The following is a 22635-nucleotide window of genomic DNA, read 5'->3' on the forward strand; positions in this document are numbered from 1 at the left end:
AACCACTCTTATAAATGAGTCAGAATGCCCTAGAACTAATTTATAACTATTTCGTTTTGGAAACCAAGACAACTTAAAATGCTGCTTTCAGTGCATTCCTATCTTGGCTGCTAAATCCTCTGAAATGATTTCTGCCATATATTTTTAATTTATTTATTATTTCACAAATTCCATTTATCAGCTGAATTTAAAGGGGGGAGGGGGGGGGAAACAACAAAAGATTAAGAAGCCTTCAGGTTTGGTAAGATGCTTCTAATTTAGGATAATGATCCAAAGCTGCCTAAAACAACTCTTTTGTCCAGGTGTGACCTGAATTCAGCTGCATCAAAACCAATATGTTCCAGTTACGTTTGCATCAGACTTTCTCGGCTAGGAGCTGTGGAATAAATCAGGAATGTAACTTAGGAAAGAGTGCATTTGTGACCACAGAATGCCTTGAAGATCAGGTAGGATCTAACACTGAGAAGGTAACTGATTCTTTTACCACTTCCATAAAGTAGTTTGCAACTATTTTTTTCTCTTTCCCTTCTCTTCCTCGAGGACTAGAAGTTTTCTTTCTCAAGCGACTAAACCCTATTTGTTCTGTGGATGGTGGAACATGTAAATACAAAGAGAGTCATTCATTAAATAAGAGGCTTATGCATACACAAGTTTTAAAAAATGCATAGTTTGAAAGCACAACCGAGAGGCTGCTATTTTACCCCTGATTCACAATGAGAACTCTGTGTACAAGTGACCCAAGTACTGGGATTTGGTCCAGCTCTCAGATTAGCACAGAAAACACGTAGAGTCATGGACGTTCCCCCATCCCCCTCCCACTGGAGATAATAGGGGCTCATAAATGTGCTCATCGGGAATGTGTGTGGGATCTTATTGACAGAAGCATATGCATCACTACCTTCTGCTGGGAAAGACCACTTTTCTTCTCATGTATGATGGGTACATCACCTAACATTAGCACTACTGCACGATTGACACTTGCTATCCGTATGCTTTCACTTAAAATAAATCACTCTATGAAATAGGATAATGTGCCAGACAGCTTTAAGGCTGGATGTTGCCAAGTGCTCTCAATTCCCAATGAGAGGTAATCAGAGCTGAGGACACTTAGCCCTTCTCTGGATCCGTTCTAGCAGCAAGTATGTAATATTACAGCGCAGCTCATTTTAGCACTGGCAAGGATCTTCCCAACAAAGTGCTGGGTGCCGTCCAACCCTAGCGCTGCTGGATGACTTTAGCAGGATTTGGCACCTTGTGGGCTTGGGCTGTAAGATGTAATTAGTGATTCAACTCATCTCCAAGTGCAGTTCCTACGATTTCCTTCTTCCTTTCTTTAAAAAATCTGTTTGGGAAGGAAGAAATACAATGGGAATAGAAGTGGAATTTCTTCCAGCGGAAGAATTCTGTGGTCTTGAAACCTTTGTCACTGCATATGACAAATTCCCAAACTTGAAGTTTGGAATTTAGTGAAATTTTCTGAAAAATCCTTTTTTCTTTCAACTAATTGAAACAACTTGTTTCAATAACTTTCTAGGGAAAAGCAAACGTAGAAAAGGAACCTGTACATTCCCTGTAAGATTTCTACTATAGATGTCCTGAGGAAAAACTGTGCTTTGAACTAGCCCGACTTGCACAAGACCCACAGATTACCCATTCTGTGATGTTCTCCCTGCTAACTCTACTAACACTTTCCGTTATACTGTAGAGATAGACAGCCATTTTCTGTGCAATTCGGTGAATTTTCAGTGGCTCAAGAATCAGATTTCTTTCTCTGTGCAAGTTTGTGTTGTTCCTGTCTCTCCCCACGGCAGTGCTCAGGCAGGAGCTGTGCGTTATGGTTGTGGTGTGCTGAGTCTGCTGGCTGTAGTTGCCCAGGTTGGCGGTGCCCAGACCTGCCTTTATGCACCACTGGGTGCCTCTTGGCAGCAGTTGGGAGCACAGCATCTTCCTGGGAGAATTTAGGGTATCCCAGGTGTGAGCTTGTTTAAGATTTTGCTTTCTTTCTCTCTTTAACTGTGTATCCTGTTTTCTCCTTTCTCTTTTATTCTGGGGGGGAGGGATATTTTCCTTGTTTCTTATTCTCATTCTTTTCTTAGCTCACTTCCTGTTTGCTTTCTCGTCTCTGCAACTGTCTTTTATTGTGTACTGTTGACAGCATTTTGTCTTTGCACATGTTGTCTCTATTTGCACTCAAAGCTTACTGTAAGGCAAGTTGCATCAAAGACGTAATGAGCAAAGGAGGCTGCTCATGATTGCTGAAGTATTTAGTCTAGTGAGACTCTTTAAAAAAAAAAAAAAAATATATGAAAAAGCTTTATCTTGTACCTGTAGGGAGTCTTGAGCTCCTTTTACTGTTGGTTTAATTTGAAAACTTCCTGGAAAGCAAATCCTTTATGGGCAAATTGCAAGGCAGCTGTTGTTAGAAGCTACTTACGAGTGTGTAGACAAACTTTGCTGTGGAAATCTAATTAGTTTAGGCTAGAAACATCTTGGGTATGCTTCAGTATTTTAGGCTGTCTCTATTTTTTTTTTTTTAAGAGATTTAATGCTGTTGGGTAACGTCAGAACCGCTGCTTTGTAAAGAAGTATGACACTTTCAGGATTTGAGGTACTTTTAGAGTAAAAATGATATATGTAAATATTAAAAGTGCTCTGACAGAGGAAATGTGTGATAAAATTGAATTAGTCTTATTTTAAGGGCAGACTTTGAGAAAATGAATGTATTCTGGGTGATACAGCTATATCTATTCCGTTAATTGTTCCAGACCACGTCTGCATTACTGGACCTGGTGGTACAGTGGTTTCACCGTAGCATGCAGATAGACATAGATGCAGACTCTCACCAAATAAAGATGGGAAACGACTGCATACAGTCTCAAAAAGAGGCAAGTCAGAGTTTAGGAATCAGGGTGGGCAGGGATCCTGACCCTTGACCATCCAGACTTGCTTGGTCTCCCACAAGCTGTATGCCCATGCTCCCAGGTTTCTTTCCTGCTAAAGCCGTGGCTTGGCATAGGAAGGGACTGGAGTGCCCTCACCTTGCTCTGACTTGGCCCTTCTCCCTCATTTTCAGCTGCTCTCATCTCTGCTAAGTAAAGAGTTTGTGCAAAGATGCAAGTTCCAGTGTTCTGCTCTCTTGCTCACCCCAGGCAGATAGCGGCTGACCTTTGTCATATTAATGATTTCCTGTCCTCACAGCTACACAGGAGGGGTTGGTTTCTTTTGCAGATAGAAAATACAAGGTTATGATGTGTCCAGATTTCCCATGGTCTGAACACAAGAGATGCTCTGCTACTTCACCTGTAGGTGAGCCTTGCTCCCATCTTTTGCAGTTCCGAAATGAAACTCTCTGGAGCGCAAGATAAAAGTTTGAATAGTGATGTTACACTGCTCATCTGCTGGCAAAAAAGTTTTCTGCTTATTTGAGGCTGGATGCCTCATGCTTTACATAGCACTCTTTCTGGAGTGTTTTATTCACTAGCTGAGCATTTTGAGCTTTGGAAATGACTCATGACACAAATCCCAGTACGTTTAACCTTTTTGACTTTAGAATGTGTGCTTCCACCATCAAACGTTTGTTGGAATTTCCTGTTAGAATAGCAATCTCTAAATGTGTAGGTTCAGTGCCAGCATCAGAGCTGAGGGGTGAAAATTTCTCTGTTATCAGTGTGGGACAAATAGCCTTATTTTGCTACCTCCCCTCTGAGATACAAGCTTGGACTTCAGAAAGCAGCATCTAAAATTTTGGATGTACTCACACTTTGTTGGATGTCACCAAGATGTTGTGCAGAAACAACTAGGATGTTAGCTTAGTCTTTCCCCCTTACTGAACATGACCAGAACTTGTCCTCAATGAGCTTTAGTTGGTCATTGCCCACACCTGTGCTCACAAGGCTGCTGTTCATTCAGTAGGTGGAATATTTTCCTCACCAAAGTGGTGTGTGTGAGTTGCAATAGTTTTTAAATGACATGCTTGGTCCTGCCTTCATTCCTGAATTCTTTTCTGTTAGGGCTGCGAGGAGAAATACTGCATTCAAATGTCATGCAGTTTATGACCTGACAGCATTGGGCATCTTCTTGGCATGACCTGTTGTAATGCCTGGAAATCTTTTGCATAGAATAATGGATATGGATTTTAATCCTCTATGGAAACATTCACTCTAATTCTCTATGGAAAGTGTTCTAAGTTATTTATTATATCCATCTTGCCTTTCTGTGAAACTGTACATCTTCCTTCACTAAGACTTTCTAAATCAGACTGTAACCTAGGTTACCTATCAGATAGACCCTTGCAAATGAGATGCTTATGTTGGAAATAGTGCCAAAATATAACATCAGGAAGGTGTTGCTGCAATTAGTGTTTGCCCTGAAAGGGATAGAAAGGCATTCTTAGGTTTCTTTTTTTAATGGATAAGAAATATAACAATATATTATCTCATGATAATATGATTCCAATGCAAATGGCAGAGACTGGTGGCTTATTAATAGGCCTCGTCTGTAGCAAGCCTCCTTTCCCCGCTTCAGTTTGAAATTGATTATTTTAATACAGAATTCCTGAATGAAAGAGGTTCTTGGCCTTTTCCTGGGCTGTTGAATAATGTATGTGGGAGAAAGCAAATAGAAGCAGAGGGTCTCAGCTGCCGGAACAATGGGCCGCGCACAGAGCTGAGGGGGCACATTAGTTTATCATTGCCTTGTCAATCCTCATAGGCTGGGAATCGTGGGATAGCCTGGAAAGAAGCAGCTGCTGAACGTGTGGTAAACTGACCGGGGCACTTTAGAGAGACGACTACATTTACACATCTGAAAACAAGATATTGATTTTTCTCTACAAAGCTGGAGCGAAGTAGTCATCCTTCAAATATATCTGGACCACAGCTTATTGCCAAACCACAACACTTTCTGGCTGTCCTGAGAGCCAGGAGAGCCCTCGTGATGGGGCTGGGTGTATCTAAACCTAGTCTGTATCAACTTTGCGCTGATCTGCCCTTTTCTTAATCTTTTTGGTGATTCATTGCACATAAAATGCAAATGCAAGCAAACTGGATTTGTAGGCATTAATAAAAATATTTTCCCTACATTAGCAGATTTTTGTGAGGCAAAAATATTTTTTGAAGTTACATATTCACTCTCTGTGGGCCAAACTATCTTGAAGATACACGGGTAGGATAGCCCTGGTATTGCTGGCTCTATTCTTTCTAACAGAAGTGGAAATTCACTTTTTGAATGCCACTTAGGTTTGTTTTACCTCCTCAGGCAGGAGGATTCCTTCGTGGCTTTCAGAGATGATGAAAACAGGGAAGTGAAATGATACTCAATGTGAACAAAGCCAGATGATTAATCAAAGTACAATTATTTTAAATCATAGATTTAAAGTAGAAGTGAGCACGCATGTCCAGGTATGGCGATTACAGTTTCAGGGAGATGCTGATTTCTCATTAGATTAGTAGGATCCTGTTATGTAACTGTGGTCAAAATTGCTGACTGCTGTTTTAGCACTCAGGAATCCCATTTATGGCTCAGGATCTTCTACAAGGTCAGCACAAGGCCATATTCACAATGTGATTTGCAGTGTTGATGAGTTCCAAGTGAAATGATACATCTTGTCAGAAGGAAAATATTTTCCTTCTATAAAGGTCTAATTACACATCCAGCTTGCCCATAGGTACAATGTGCCTGTTTGCTGTCCTCATCTGTACAGCTTGGCTGACAGTTACGAATATGAAGACACTTCATGAGCTGCTTTCTTGGTTTTGTTTGTCAAAAACAAGGCTCCTCAGCCCTTACCAGCAGGTGTAGTCAATGCACTTTAGCATATAATATAAGGGCCTGAAGATGCAACTGTAAATGACTTTGTATTCTGGTACTGAGCATAATCAACAGCAGTCAAAAGCACCCCCATGAATAAGGCCAAGTGAAGACAACTGCTTGCATGGTGTATTTTTCAGACCACGATGGTGTTTTCCATCTTGATAGATGTAGGAAATGAAGCTCCTCTTTGCTTTCCAATCTGATACTGTAATGATAGGAGTAGAACTGGAATAGAGTAAAATGATTTTGCTGCATCTTTTTTGAAGTCAGGCTAAGTATGAGAACCTAAGTTTAATCTGATTCCCAAATCTGTGAGCTCTATTACAAAATAATCACTTAAAATTTGTCTTTTAAGTCTAGGTCTGAGAAGATGAATAAAAGCTCACATTTTCTAATGTTCAGTGAATCCTATTAATCATAATGAAAATTCAGTCCTTTTGAAAGCAATTTCACTCATTCATATTTGGCATGAAGGATATAGGTTTAGACAACTATTGTCTTAATTATTGCTGATTAAATAAGGCAGATCTTGCTTTCAAAACTTCATAGAAGTTAACCTTACCCAGTAAGGGCACCTTCAGAGTTTCCAGATTTCCCATAGTAAATTAGGAGCTTCACAAGGCATGGTAATTATCTTCTTGTCTTTTCCTGACATCTCTGTACTCTGGTTTAAATTGGTCATCACTAATAGTACTTCTTTGTGAACAGCATCCTTATGAGTAACCACATCTGTGAAATTATTAGGTGAAAAACTTAAAATCTGTGGTTAGAGAATCCTGACTAAGCAACAAGAAGAAAAAAGCTGAATGCCATCACCCAAAGAGGAAGTTCATCACTTACTGGAACTCTGCATTGTATTTGCTTCAGACACTTTTTTTATAACAAAGAGCTCAAAGTGCATGATCTTATGTTCCTTTCCCAGTGGTTGCAGTGTGAGTTGTGTCTAGGATGAGTCAGAGATGTTCCTCTTGAACTATGTAATGACATACAGAAAAGGTGCTAATGCAAATGAATGACTGGGCTGTTTTTATTAGAGTCCTTTTCATTAGAGAAGCCTAAATATCAAGGGAACCTGGCACTGTTAAATGTGTGTGACTTGCAGTTGAGGCAAGATTGTTTCTGTGTAAGAAACACTGAAACAAGTAATTGCATTACAAGTAAATGATTACGAGGAATTGATTTCTGCATGATCAAGTAAATACAACATCTCTAAGCAATATATTTTGGATATGCTTTAGATGTTTAAAATGTGTGTAGTTACAGAGCTATGAAGATAAAATAGATTTAATCGACAAACATCCAAATGCTAATTTAAAAGACATCATCAAGTAGTTCTCCTTAAATCTTTACAAAGGCAACAACAAATATCTGTCTTAAACCTAATTCTGTAAATATGGCAGTATGAAAACCCATAATTAATGGAATTTGATACAAATTGATTTTTTTCTATATTTGTTTCATAATTGCAAGTCCTTTAAATAACTTCCTACTCGTCAGATTGCTTTTTACCTCCCTTACATAGTCTGTCATCAAATAGTAAGAGCTAGAAACATGTTAGTCATTGCCAGGAATAAGGACTTCAGTGTATGCAATGCTGAACATCCAGCAGAGCACAAATACCATGGTTCAGAAGCAGAGGAGTATAAATGGAGAATAAGAGAATAAGAGATCATTGGAGGATGTAGTTTGATGTAGTTTGAAACCATCTCTTTGTATAATTCTATGGGAATGGGATTTAACCAACAATCTTACATTAAGAAAAACACAGGAATACGATGCCTATTTCTTGAGAATAAATGCAGTTTTGACACTAAGAGAGACAAATCAGTGTTCTTAATACGACTGGGTACTGTGATATGATGAGACTTCACCAGACTGAAGTAAAGCCTAACTGAGCTGAGGAAATTCACTTCTATTTTTACCTCTGGTGGTTCACCTCCTCAGGGGCATTGGTTGTGTCTTGATGCCTTCAAGAGTAGTAGAGGCATTTTAGGAAGAACAGAATGCCAATGGGAATTCACAGTGCAAACTTCTGATCCTTATAGTTTTGTTTCTCTTTGCCTCTGCAGAAGTCTGTAGAAGTCAGCGCTGGAGTTGATAAGGAGAATTGGTACCTAATTGCAAATAAGGACATGATTTAGTGGAGGGTTATTAGGGTAGTCTGGTTAGGTCATGGTTGGACTCAATGATCTTTAAGGTCTTTGCCAGGAGCATTAAGCCATTATTCCATATTATTACATCCACTGTAAGTGGAGTCCTGAAGCTGAAGCTCATGAAGTATTGTGTTGGCTAAGTAATGGTGATGCTCTCCTGAGTTCTTCCTTATGGTCCTTGTAGAAGGAGCTGTCTTTTCCTTTTAGTCTAGTTCCAGTCCTGCTCAGTGATGGAAACACCCCGGGTTCACAACAGCTTGAGCTGTACAGCTGAAGAGCCTGTGTGTGTAGAACATAATTATTAGCACATTGTATTAATTAGTGGCGACAGCAACGCGTTTGGAGGAGTTGCTCAGGATAAGGTGTTGTTCTTTCCCACTGGCACTATTCAGAATGAGAATCTTCCTCCATATGAGGTTTGTTTTGACCTCATTTCTTAGTGTACAACCTCTGGCAAATTGCTGGAGCTCCTCTTGTTACTCTGCTGAGTACAAAGCACAGAGCTGCACTAGAAACCAGGCGTTGCATCACCACAACGCTGTTTTTAAGGTTTGCTCATAGCAGAAGGGGAGAGGGAATAGGAAGGATGCATCAGCAGGGCACAGAGCTCAGGATTCAATCCCTGGTCCTCATTATGGCTTCTGCAGCACTGGCAGGGGAGGACTGACCTACAGCCTCACTTTGGTTAGGCAAGGCATCATCAGCTTTATGCCACTGGTTCCTCTGACGTTCTCTGCCCCAATTAACAGAATCCCTGATGTATCTGGATAAAAGTCTCAGGGATGAGTTACAACGCCCTCAAATGATAACCACAGACTTATAACTGCATCCTTAAACTCCCCCTGGGCAGGAAAACCCATCACTCCTCTCCCTTCTTACAGATAAACGTAAGCAGCCTGCTTGTAGGGGTGTCACCACAGAGGAGTACCACCAGCTTTCTCTTTTCCCCGCTGCCCTCAGCGAGGAGCTGCTCCCAGAGCTGCACTTCTCATGCTCCCCCTGCGGCTGACTCTGCAGTGCTGCAGCTCCCGCAGCACCGCTTGCTCAGGACTGTTCCCACGCGGCTTCAGCATCCTTCTTTATAACCTCTAATAGCACGTCCCGATTTTGGTTCGCATTTCCATTTGCCAAGTTTACAAAGCATAATGCAAAGTTAAACATCAATTTGCCTTCACCTCCCAGCCCCTGTAATGTGCTGCTGTGCTCTGAGTCCTGCCTCAGTAACAAGGACTCTATTACAAGGAGAATATCAATATTAAAGTAATTTTCTCAGCACATTTCCTTTTGTGCGTGTGTGGTGAGAGGGAGAAGCAGGAAGTAATACCTGCATTTTCATTCAGAGTAAATGTTGTTTAAATTACTCATTCTGTAGAGCAGCTAAATGCATTCCGTGCTCCCCTCAAATTTCCTATTAAAATATGCACTGATTCATATTCTCCCATTTCAAAATGTTTTTGGGATATGGGAACAGCCGTAACATGGAACAGTCACAGTCTGGTTTTGTTTCCATGGGTTTTGGAGGAATGTTTTGATATTTTCCTGGCCCTCAGTAGCACGTAGCATTACAAACGGCAATCTATCTACTTTTTGTTTTTGTGGACAGAAATGATGATAACTCAGAGCTATCTTTGTAGTAGGAAAAAATTTCATTTTAACTTCTAACAATGAAACAATACAAAAAGTCATATAAAGCTGAGTGCTCATTGTTGCCCATAATATTTTTCGCACTGGTTATATTCTTTGTCATTTTCTGTACATCTCTGGTGTCAATTGGATACTCTTTGAACACACTGGTGAAAATGTAACTTTTTATTTAAGTGAAGCATTTATATCAAATTCATTGCTTTGGTGTCTTTGTTGTTATTTTAGCCCAAAGAAGCAGAAAACATGAGATTTTTTTGCTCTTCCTGCCTATGCTACTCATCTCTAATACGGTTATCTTCTTAATCCAGTCCCTGCTCATTTGCTAACTGATAAGACTCAATGGTGTAGTTAGCTAAACACTTCACTTCCAACTGGCTTATTGTGATTTATTGACTGCTTATTGTTCAGTGAAAATGCTGAAAAAGTTAGGTGCAAATGCCAGAAAGCCGTCAATTTCTACTAGAGATTTTGTTGTTATTTGTACACTGTATTTTCTTACTGTTTCACTTCTTTTCGCATCCATCTTTGTTGAACCTGAAGGGCTGAAAAGAGCAATGTGCAGTAGCTGAGCACAAGGCCGTGTGTGTCTGGTAAGACTGACAGCAGGACTGTGTGTGAATGGTTTTAGGGCTGAGAAGCAAACCAGAAGTGCACAGCAGTAACTCCTGCTAACACCCATGATGTAGCCATGGCAGTAGGTGCTTTATGGAGGATGCTCTGGAACCTTTACAGATGCTGACAGGGAAGCGTGGTGCAGGTAGCTGTTTGTGTGTCAGACTCTGCCTCTCCCATTTTAATGTGGCACCGCTTGGGGGTGATGTCCTGGACCAAAAACGGTGATCCCAGCCTATGCCTTATGTACCATGTTGATGTGAGCTCATCTGTAAGCCCTTGAGCTCCACCACAACTGTATTTGATGGACAAGGTACTTATTTCCCTTACTACCAATTACAGCTCAGGGGTTGTAGGAACAGAACAATCTTCTACTTTCTTCTTAGTCGCACTGACAGGATGAAGAAGGGAGTTTGCTTATGCTGTCCCTTTGGATTTATGCTAGTAAATGTTTTACTTTTCCCTTTGACTGACAGTGAAGTTGATGAAATGTAGTTCTACTTAAATGTCACCTAATGGAGCACTATCTGTATTTCTGTGGGATATCTGCAGAAGCATCTTGTTGTCACATCTCTGGGTGTGTCTTCAGACCACATCTCAGCAAAGCATTTATCAAAAGTTCACCAGTTATTTCCTTTCAAGATCAGATATCTCCAGTGAGAAGTGACTACAGATTCTTTGTGCAATCAGACAGGCCCACAGCTTCTTGACCTCACCAGTGGTGTGGAGATTAAAAAAAAAACAAAAAACAAAACAAAACAAAAAAAACCATTCCAAAGTAACCTGCAAATAAAATACCTCTGCTACACTATCACTGCATTATACATTTTAGGCTTTGCTAAGTTTATCAGTCTGGTAACAGTTTTCCTGTATGAGACAGAGTGAAATCAAAGGATGCTTAAGTTGAAGATAATCAAAGGTAATGTCCTGTAAAATCTTTCCATGATAGTAATGCACTGCCTTCACCGAGAAATTATGCTGCTTTCCTAAAGCCCTATATTGTTACACTGACATATCTAAGTCCAAATATGCCTCTGTAAGCATTCCTTATACCTGTTCCTCTATGGGAAGAGCAATAAAGTGGTCTTCATGTTGGTGCTCTACTAAAGAACATACCAGTTTATCTGTTTCCACAGATGATATCCCCAGCCAGAATTGTGAATACTGTTCTGACAGCTGTGAATGAAAAAGGCCTTTGTGTTAATCTATCCAGTCAAATTATATTTATTTTCTTGACAGATATCTGTTATTATCTGTCTTAAGATCAAGAAGAACCACCCAGTCTGGAAGTCAGCAGGGCAGGATTCATGAAGGAACATTGGCCTATTCTATTCTCCAAAGAAGTTTTTAAGATCTGTTTGACTTTGCTTAGTTTTATTTTATAATGAAATGTGTCTTTTCTGTCTCTACTTTAGGAAACATGAATTCTTCCTGGCAAATATGGATCTAGATTAGTGATGCCAATCTCCATTGACTTCATCTGGATGCTTAGTGCTCCTGAAACTTGGCCATTCCTGCCTCCAGGCAGTGTTACTCTGGTGCTGATTCCACTTCACAGGTAAGTGTGAACAGCAGAAAAGCAGAACATTAAAGATTGCTTTATTATTATCATCATCTTCTGCACAGTCCAGGGGCAGTACAAGCCTTTCAGATGTACATCCAGCCAGCATTCTGCCTTTGCTCCTCTGCTTTGAATCTTCTCTGCCATACACCAAAGTATGAGCAAACCTGTCATTAATCGAACTTCTGTGGTCTGCTGACCTAAAAGAGTATTTAATGTACCCCAACAGTCTCTGATCAAAAAGTGTGGTAATGTGGAAACACAGGGGGAAAGCCAATGACGAAACTCAGTTCTCAGCCTTCCCTGAGGCAAGGAACTTGTACACTGATAAGGCAGTCCTACAAATGCAAATGTTTCTTCTTGCTTATTGTTTCATCATTTCATAGAGCATGGAAAGAAAATTTCTGACTTCTTTGTTAGAAGTTAGCTCCTATTTCCCCAGTTAACTGCCAGCTTGCCTAAAATTCTAACATTTGCAGCTTAATCCACACAATTTGAACACAGTATAAATATTCAATTAATGAAAAAAGTGTAAAGCTAATTTTTAGAATACTCCTATCTAAGCACATCCTATGAATGATCTCTGAGTAGAGGAGCAAGCCTTTATCTGTAGTTTCTTTACATTTTTTTTTAACTCACAGCCTAAAGCTTATTTTCTTTTCCCAACACTGCTAGAATTCAAGATGCATCTTTAATTGGTTTAATGGAGCCACAAGGCATTACATTAGACAGCTTTTTCCTAGTTCACAAAGGTCATATTGACATGTACCTCGTGGTATTTCCTTGTTTTCAAGATAAGATAAAACAAAGGGGAAGTGTTCAGTTCCAGGTGAGTGGGAGAGGGCACAAGAAATGAGAAGGAGATAAGAGTGTTTGATGCAGGTGGGAATTTATCATGCAGTGTCTTTTTACCTCAGAGTGCGATTGCATAGGAGTTGATCTGCTTATAAAATCCCAGTCTTCCTATTTTAAGAATGCAAGCAAATACGAGGCTGATATGATGGAGCAACAAGCAGTTGATTTAGTTGGCATCTCCTGTCAAATATCCTGGGGCTACAATACGTTTCATATAGGTTTTATTGATTGAGATGACACGATGCTGGTCTAACTCCCAGCCACTTCTCATGTAAGAATTGCAGAATAATTGCAAGACAAAGCTACTAGTGACTGGTTTTCAATCCTCTCCTCCTCGCGCAGCCAAATATATTCTGCAGATGTAAAAATTTGGACTGAATTTTAATAACTGAATGCAACTCATTTTCAGCAAATAGATTTATAAATCTTTTCCTCTATCTGGTGAAATGTTGTATACTTCTGGACCTTCTATACCAGTGCATACAGAAACCTGGGCTAGCAGTATTAGTCAATGGTTTATCAGTATTTAGTACTGTCCTGCAACTAATTGATAGTGCCAGCTACATAATATTGCCATGATCCAGTTCTTCCCTTCCCACTGGGAAGTATTTTTTGCATCTTGTTTAGGGGTGAAAATGTTCTCTTGTAGGATTTTTTGTCAACTCACAGCTTTGAGGGAAAAATGAGCTCATAGTCAATAGTATGCACACAATGGATGGTCTTAGAGTGGTTCCTATGGGCTAGCTATCTTGAGCATTATTTTTTTTCCCAAATTTAGGGTCTAATCTTCAGCTAGTGTTGTAGATTTAAAGGCTGGGGGGATGAATATGATCATCAAACTTAACTTCCTGAGTATCCTAAGTGATGGAACTCACTTCATGAATTGTTGCTGGAAGGACAGTATTTGAGCTTCAACTAGAATACTGTCTTTACAGAGCCATCCATGCACTGGAAAGAAAAAATTCTCTACATTTACTCTGTTCTTTTTGGATTCTTATTATTTAACCAGATTTTAATCCACTTTATATGTAATAATATATGTAATTTAAGGTTTTTATTGGTAGGATTTATTAACCAAGATATCAACCATAAGCCACCACAGACATGCAAATACTTTGCATCAAGTGCTGGCACATACATTTTTCACTTTGAATCAATTTGACAACATAACTTGTAGATAATCCAACACTGACTAGCTTTGGGGCAATGTCTTCCTTGTTACTATATCCTATCTTCAGTAGGTGTTCTGGTGTTTGACTTTCGGTAGAGAAGGCTCTTAGCGAGTCATGTTCAGCTTCCTGGAGTTCATGGAAAGGTCTCAAGCAGGAGATGGGTGGTGTCCATGAGCTGTAATGGCAAATCATGGGTCCTTTGCTGCTGCTGCCGTATTTCTTACTTACTTGGTTTACAATTCCCATACATAGCTAATGAAATTCTCAAAAGAATATCATTACAACCTGATCCATTTTCTTTCCTGGTAGGTTATTTTTAAATAGGTAAAAGAGCTAAGATGAGGATTGCACAGACAAACAGCAATTTTTTTTTTTGAGGTCTAATCATCGTGTACGGCGAGAAAATAATATTACTTTATGATGGTATGATAATGGCTAATACTGAGATGTGTTACTCTCTACAGGTAAAACATCTGCATTATCTTGATGCAGCACAATTATTTCCATGTTGTTAGATTATATCTGAGTAGATACCTGGACTGGCTTTTGTTATAGAAAGCACAAATAATACCGTTTATATTACTTTGTGTGTCTCTTTTCCTGCTTAAAATAAATAGTAAATTACTTTCAAGAGATCATGAAAAATGTTGCCCCTCAAGAAATATATCCCAGAATATCTCTGTCTTGTCACTGGGTTTAAATAAAAGGGAGAAATAACCATAGGTGGCAATTAATGCTTTATCAACATTTTATGAAAACTTCTCACATCTAAGCACACAGCTGAAAGATTGGATAACCAAACCAAAGAAATTAACTTTAGTTTAGTTTATTCCATGTGAGTCTTGAGCAAAATATTCTGGATTTATTATAAATGTAATATTTTTCTGAAAACAATTTTCATAAGGGATACAAATCCACTGTCTGATATGGTAATGCCAACTCAAAACTCACTAGCTTATGTTTCAGACATTTAACTAAATCAGCTCACTTTCTGAATAGCCACGCTTCTTCCTTACACCTCCAAGTCAACGGTCACCCTCTATCATATCACCATAATGGCAGCATGCTAGTGGAATTTGACTCTGAGCATTAAGGGTTAAGCTTTCTGAAAAGTGCATTGTTTTAAGCTTCCCAGAGGGTGAGTCATCTCACAGCACATTGGATCGAGGTGCATCAGTCGTCTAGCTTTATGTCTCCCAGTCATAAAGTCACCTAATCAGACGTGACTGACACTATTTGACATGACAAGTCACCCAGGAAAGTGCAAGAAAACAAAAAACATGTTTTTCTGAAAATTCTGGTTAAAGCTGCTGTCCTTTCCAATGCTTTGTTTCACGCTGCACTGAGGAACATATGTTTTATAATGGGTAGGGAGAGTGAAGAATACATGAAAAGATTTTCTGATGTAGAAAAAATACAAGCTATTGTCTTGGCAGAGTAAAACTTATACGAAAATGTTCTTGCAGCCTTTCCATAGCAGAAGCCTTTGGGAGTATTATTTCCCTTTGGATATGAGATGAAGAGGCATAGAACTCCCTGTGCTTTTGCAATGTCAGGAGAAACACACGTGCATATATGCACAAAGGTTTTTAACAAGGTCCACAAAGGGAATTAGACACTGAGGTGACCGCGTGGCACTGCATCACATATGCAGAAGATTTCTTTCACTTTTAAGTGCCCACACAAGACAGTTCTAGCAGAAGAATAGTGAGAAATATAAAGCTAGGACATTCACAGAAGGAAAAAGGCTGCTCTTTAGTTCTGGCTCAGTACTACGCTCAGGATATGATAAACAACATTTTCAAAACGCTCCTAAAATTGAACTCAAAATGAAGTGCAACCTTATCCAACTCCTTTGCATGAGCACCTATCACATAGACTGCAGCATGAAAATATTGTAAATGCTGTTACACATGTATAATGTAAGTGGGCTCTTCAACTCTTCTGAAGTACTGCATAATTGGAAACAGCTCACAAGTTTGTGCCAAGAAGGGTTCTTTACTGCTTGGTTTTGTGAAGCTGTTCTCTCTCTCTGTCTCTCTATTTTTTTTTAATGATAACTTCATTTAAAAACTGTTTTGTATGCGATACCTAATTTTGACATTATGAGAGTCCTGTAAGATAAATGCTTGCAAGGGGTCTGTAAGGATTCAAATATTGAAAGGTAAAAAAAAAAAAATTACGTGAAAAGTTTAGGCTTAGCTCCTGAGCTTAACTTTTGGCTTAGCTTGGTTCTTAACAATTTGATTTCTTGCGGTAGGCAATAATAAAAGAAATTGAAGGGTCTAACACTAGAAATGTTCAGGTCTTAAGAAAATTAAACCATAATTAAGTGATCAGGTGTGTATTTCTATTTATCTGTCTTATTCCATGTAGTTTTATTTCAACAACTCATTGTCTCTCAATGGATTGAAGCAGAAATCAGTTTATAGATGAGAAAATATAGAGGTATGATGTATAACATACAAAAGTTTCTGTGGCCAGGCAGTGAAAAATCAGCATTGGAAAAATCAATTTATCTGCTTTGTTGTCTTTGTTGAATAAATTTGGATACAGGGTCTTAACTGTAAGCCACTGGGCTGTCAGTTTGTGTGGTGCAACATAAGATTCATGCTGTGATAAAGCAGCTCTGCAAGGAGCAAGAAACTGAGCCCAGGTGAGGTATCAGCTTTCAAGAAACTGGTTTTATTTTGCTTTTGCAGTATTTATCTACTGAGCCTGCTGTCAAGGTAGGAAGAGAGACAGCTGTTTAAAATTAGAATGGTACACGTGTTAACAAGTAACTGTACATCCACAAGCAAGAGCATGGGAACGTGCTGGCGAATATCTGACTGCTTTAAGACAGCTCTAATAACACTGCAGGTTGCTGATGTCTGAGAACCTGTGGTTTCTGGAGGTTGTGTTCTCCAGGCAAGGCTTTTTGGCTGCTGGCATGTAGGTAGGCATGCAGACAGGCACATTTCCCAGCCACGTACCCAGCATAGAAGTAACCTGCTGGGCAGCTGGGAGGACAGGGAGCAGGCAGTGCTGGCAGCTGCCTTGTTGGCTGTGTGTTGGCTCTTCACATCCCCACTTCCCAGACAGGCATTGCCACAGAGCATTCTGGTGCAGGAGTTTCTGTGGTGTGGGCTTTGTTCCCATACATAATGGAGAACTGGAAACATCCACTTCCCACAAGTTGCTGTTTCTGCTTCCAGCCAAGCATCAGTGAGGGTTTTGAATCTGGGACGTGCCCCACCTATGAGCAGAACGACAGCAGAGGACAGCTGGGCCCAGCAGGGCCGGTGATCCTGTTTGTGCTGTCACCGGGAGCAGGAGCAGCATCACCGACTTCTCTTTGCACCGCCCTGGCTGTGCTTGGCCACCTGCTGCATGGGTTCCTCCCAGCCCTCGGGGTGCCTTGGCCTCGGAAAGACCCTCAGCAGATACATCTTCCCCCAGGGACTGGAAACCTGAGCAGGGAGCCTGCAGCTCCCACCGGGAAGTGTATTGCATTAGCCTGGGATGATCACCCGGCAGCTGCGTTTCCCTTGGGGTCCCTTACAAGATACCATTTCAAACCTGTGATCACCTTCTCAGAGCCTGGGTATTGAGTGTCAGCAACATCCTTTCTGCCCCTCTGTGTTTCCGTACACCCCCCAGGAACGTCAATCTCTGCTCTGATCCTTCTATTCTCATTTCCCTTTCCCCGTGCCCCTCTTTCCCCTTCCCAGCAGCTCCCTGTCCAGATGAAGCTGTGTATTCTGGAGCTGAGTTTGTTTCTGTTTGCCTTCTATAAACCCCACTTCTCCAAAAATGTGGATTACTGCAGATTGTTAAATATAAATGCATTACAGTTCCACGTTGTTTGTGAAGTTTGGCACATTTAAAGTTACTTTTTGGAGTTTCAGAGTATTTAAATAGAAAACATACAAATAAAGCACTGTCAGGTGAAAATAAAAGAGATTTTGAAGAGGACAGTTGAAGCCCATTAGCAAGAATGAATCTCTTTTGCTTTTGTTTGAATCATATGGAGATTAAGACTTTATTTTAGACAAGTCCTTGACTACTCCTGAGAAGCAGCGCAGTATCAAAAGGAGTCCTTCCCAAGTGCTGTGGTTACACTGCCTGTTACACTGACAAGAGGTTGCAGAAAATAATAAGGCAAAGCTCTATGTTGCTTCTTTCAATTTCCTTAAAATTCTGTCTGTCGTGTGCTATTTGTTGTTACAGTCTGGATGAATGAAGCTATCTTGCAGAAGCACTTCTGAAGAGTTGAGTCCCAGCTTAACAGATTGAAACAGTGACCTTAATTATTCCAAAAAGTGTGCAAATTGAATTATTTTTATTCTCCAAAAATAATAGACCTTTCTGAATTCATCTGTGTGCGTCCCTGTTTTCAGGGTGGATTGTTTAATTCCTGTTTACAAGTGTTTGGCTTTTGTTCCCATGCTTTGCTGTAAAGTTCCACCCCCCAACCCACCACACATACACACTTTTTTTTCTTTCCTTTCTCCCATCAGAAAGCATTGCTGCAACCTATTTGTTTGAACAATGGTGTTTTCCCTCAATAAATAATCAGATGAGCTATTGGCTTCATAATCTTTACTTAAAAACAAAACTATCCACATGGGTGCACAGCATTTGGCTAATTAATTTCTGATAATTTGCAATGTTAACAGCCAGCTGCCAGGGGCAGGCGTGACTGTTAATCTGTGGAAGAAGCCATGGTGAAATGATTGGAGATCTGCTCCTGCTGGTTGCCAGATAAATTCCTCTTATGACAATGTCACTAGGTTAATTAATTCAATTAATGACTCCCAGTGCAATGTTTCTCTTTGTCTTTTTCATTTGCCACAGGCTGCTGAACAGGTACTTGTATGGATGTATTCTGAAGTTATGTCACAGATAAGGAATAATGTACCATTTTCATTTCTATTTCTGGAGTGTCTCAATTTTTAATGAAGTTTGGTAATTCCACTAGAAATTAGTTTTCTTTCTCTTCTTTTTTTTCTTAAGTGTGAGCAATGAAATTTCCATGGCTTTATTACGCTCAGAAAACATGTTTAGTTAACTTCAGTATTAGATTTTTTGAAAATTCCCTTGATGTAAGAAACTCAGAATTAGGGTGGAACCTCACTCTTTTGTTGCTATGAACAACATGTTTGCTTTGTCCTTGAAAAAAGGAATCGCCAAAGCAGATCAGACCTCAGATGTATGTGGCTTATCATCCCAGCTCCAGTGACAGCAAGCACCATATGCTTCTAAGTTCAAGAAACAGAAAAATGCATCTTAAATCTAGCTCAATTTTTTGATTAAGGAAGAAGTTAAAGAGTAATGCTCCCAAAAGGGACACTCAAGAGTTACAGAGCTATCCCCAGAGCCCGCTGTCTTAAGTATCATCTCATTTTTCTGAGCAAAACTAGGAGAATTTGGAGATGGTGCTTTAGAAGAGGACTACGAGAATGGTTTAGTAACTTGGGATAGCAATGATAATGGGAGGATGGTTGGACTAGATGATCTTGTAGGTCCTTTCCAACGTTGTGATTCTGTGTGTCTATGAAAAGCAAAGCCATCACCCTTTTAGAATAACTTATATAGAAATGTGAAAACTACACAGAGCAAATAATGAAGTGTGAATCAAAGTCATTTTTCTTTTTGACCGTTAACTAAGGAGCAATCCAGTGGTAGAGCTTCATGACACTCACTCACATTTGCTCTTTTGGACTGCTTTTGCATCACTATACCTTAGAGTTCTGGCAAATGACTTTGCAACCATGCTGTATGTCGAGGTCATCCTATGGCCCTCTGTCTTTAGCAACAAGGACAAGAAGTTGAGAACTGAATGTTTATAAAATCCTTTGCTTATAGACTGTCCTTTTTTTTTGTTGTTTTGTTTTGTTTTTTAAATCAATATAGTGAATTTCCCAGTGAGTTGGTGCTAGAATTTAAACCCATCAGCCGTGGTCCTACATGTGTGAGAGCAAAAATCCCCTGGTATCTAAGGTTCATCTCTGCTCTTCTCTATTCACTCTACTATATTTCCTATTCATAGTTCTAATTTGAATTCCCTCTCTTGAATATGAGTTGAAAACATGCTTGAATGTGAATACCAGATTTGAAGGGTAACAGAAACAAGTTGTAAATGCAATTCCTCTGACAATCAGGTTCTGCCCTCATAGCATTTCTGGGTTAGAACTGAAGTGTGTAACATTAATTCTGGTAGATGAAAAAATCAAATTTAGAATTATTTTAATCATTTGGATGACTGATTCAAACCCAGTGAAGTCTTTAAAAGGCTTCACGTGAAAGCTGAATTTTGCCCAGGGGCACAGCAGCAAACGAAAATACCTGGAGAAAAGATGTAGTAAGGGGCAATCTGAGCCACTGCCAGCAGCAGCCTGATGGAGCTCTACATGTCTCTGTTCACGGCAGTATAGTTGGTATAGGTGACTTTTAAGGGTCCCTTCCGACTCAAACAGTTCTATGATTCCGTGAGCTCCATTCCTGCAATTTGTGTTGCTCATCGCCCTGCTGAGTTGTGGACGCAAACACAGCCCCTCTCAACAGGTGGGCAGTGAGAGCTTGGCTGCGTGGTGTGTGCAGTGCCTGCTCTTCCCAACCCAAATGCACGCATGTGAGCAGAGGCTCAGGGAGAGCAGGGGCAGCCCACAAGTTCACTGCTGTGCTCTGTGCAGCGCTGCACCCTGACGAAGCCTGCGGTTAAGTTTATGGCATCTTTTGACACTTGTTATCTAATGAAAAGGCTATTATCCCCCTAAGGGGGAAATCACCATGTGCTTTTCTTTAAATTCAATCCAAACATATACTTTTTAAATAGAAACACTCTGGTGTTTCATGTCGGGGCCCTTTAGCACAAGCAGCTGCCTAGGCAAACTATACACAAGAAGCTTAATTTGAGCTGTCATTTCCCCACAGTAAATGCTTTCCTTTGTCTCTGGGAGCGGAGTGATACAAATCAGGATATGTAAATTTGAGCAATGGATCTTAATTATGAGCAGCAGGTGTCTGTGCAAGAGTGCTCAGGTGAGGGGGAGTACAGCTACTGGGACTTGCTTGTTGTCGGTGTACAAAGGGAAGGCTACAAAGATCCAATTAATTATCCACACTAATGAGCTCAGCGACCCAAGTGAAAGGAGAGTGCCTTGTCTGCTGTTCCAGTTTAGTCTCCTCAGCAGACAGTGGTTTAAAAACCAGTTATGCAGCTCAGCCTCCAAAGTGCCCCAACAGTCAGCAGTGAGGATTAAATTACCGTAATAAGCCCTGAGAAATCAATTTGTGGGAGTATAGGCTATGATGAATAAACCTCTTGGAGAAATGAATTGTCTGAGAAACATTTCCCTAAGACAACTTGACCAGAAGAGCATCTTCCCAGCATGTTTGTAAATGTAGCTGTCTTTGAGGAGACAACGCTGTTTACCTTCTGATGATTTAAAAATTGGCAATTATTATGCTTTTTGTCAACACATCACTCATGGTTCTCTCAGTGAAAGAATTAACACCAACCAAGCTGGCTGGAAGAAGTAATTCGTGCCTGATGCAGCAGATTGTTGTACCGAACAGGACAGGCTTGGGTAAGGGCAGATGGACAGGGCTGGTATCTGCTGATGCAGTCCACACTTTTTCTTCTTTTTGCTCCTAATCTGAGAATGTAACTTAGTTTCTATGACCATTCAACAAGGGCTTTTCTAGCCAGGATAACAGTGTGCCATTTAGTGAGGGGGGAAAAAAAAAAGGATTACCAATCTTTCTTGCTGATTTTACTTGTCTGCTTCCTAAGCAAAAATATAAAAGTGAGCCACTCTTAAAGAATGATAACATCATTATGGTTGGAAAGACCACTAAGATCATCGAGTCCAACCATCAGCCCATGCCTGTGACTGCTCTAGACCATGTTCCTTAATGCCAAATCAACCCTTTTCTTGAGCACCTCCAGGGACGGTGACTCTCACCTCCCTGGGCAGCCTGTGCCAATGCATCACCGCTCTTCCTGAGTAGAAATTTTTCCCAGCATCCAACCTGAACCTACCTGGTGCAACATGAGCTCGTCATCTATTGCCCTAATTTGTCCACTTTGTGGTGGCTCTGATAAAGGAGGCACTGCACTGAGATGGTTCAGCTTGCTAACCAACAGAAAACTAAGCTAGAAAAAAATAGCAGGTGACTGAGATCTTCCTTCCTTGTCCTCTGGTGATGGACCATTCCTTCTCCAGCCAGCAGAGATCTTATATTTCTCTAGGAGTGTCACAGCAGGACCCACCACTATGGATTGATCTGTCACTGGCCAACGCACTGTAATCATGTGTTCTCCTTGCACCTTGCTTCGTTTAGGTTGGATATCAGGATTTATTCTCAGAAAGTGGTGAGGCAGTGGCATAGGCTGCCCAGGGAAGTGGGGGAGTCACCATCCCTGGAGGTGTTTGAGAACCGTGGAGATGTGGCACTGAGGATCATGGGGTGGTACGTGTGGATGGGGTGGTGGTTGGATTGGATAATCCTAGAAGTCTTTTCTGACCAGAATGATTCCATGATTCTCCTGCTCTGCATTCATTGGCGGGGATCTTGGAGCATTCTGGGGATAAACGATTTTTGTGCTACTCCTGGCTTGGAGCAGGTCTTCCCAACAGGTTTTTTTAATTGGTGTTTTTAGTTTGTTTTTTGTTTTTCCCCTCTAACTGTGACAATATCTGCGTGGACCTCATTATGGGGTCATATGGAGCCTCATTATGCACCGTCCTACACCTTGTGTGGCCCCTGAGACTGGTGCAAAGTGGGTGTTAAACAACATCATTCTTATGTGGTAGAGTTTTACACCTCCTTGGTAAAT

The 22635-nt window shown here is 40.5% G+C and overlaps 1 long non-coding RNA gene across 1 annotated transcript; it reads left to right on the forward strand.

The window, feature by feature from the left end:
• The first annotated feature begins 307 nt into the window (after positions 1 to 307).
• Positions 308 to 14497, forward strand: LOC109369066. The gene is made up of 3 exons (XR_004160687.1): positions 308 to 446; positions 11636 to 11778; positions 14187 to 14497. It is a non-coding gene; the product is annotated as an uncharacterized LOC109369066 (long non-coding RNA).
• The last annotated feature ends 8138 nt before the right edge of the window (positions 14498 to 22635 follow it).

Source organism: Meleagris gallopavo, chromosome 9 (assembly GCF_000146605.3).
Source record: "Meleagris gallopavo isolate NT-WF06-2002-E0010 breed Aviagen turkey brand Nicholas breeding stock chromosome 9, Turkey_5.1, whole genome shotgun sequence".
Taxonomy (NCBI): Eukaryota; Metazoa; Chordata; class Aves; order Galliformes; family Phasianidae; genus Meleagris; species Meleagris gallopavo.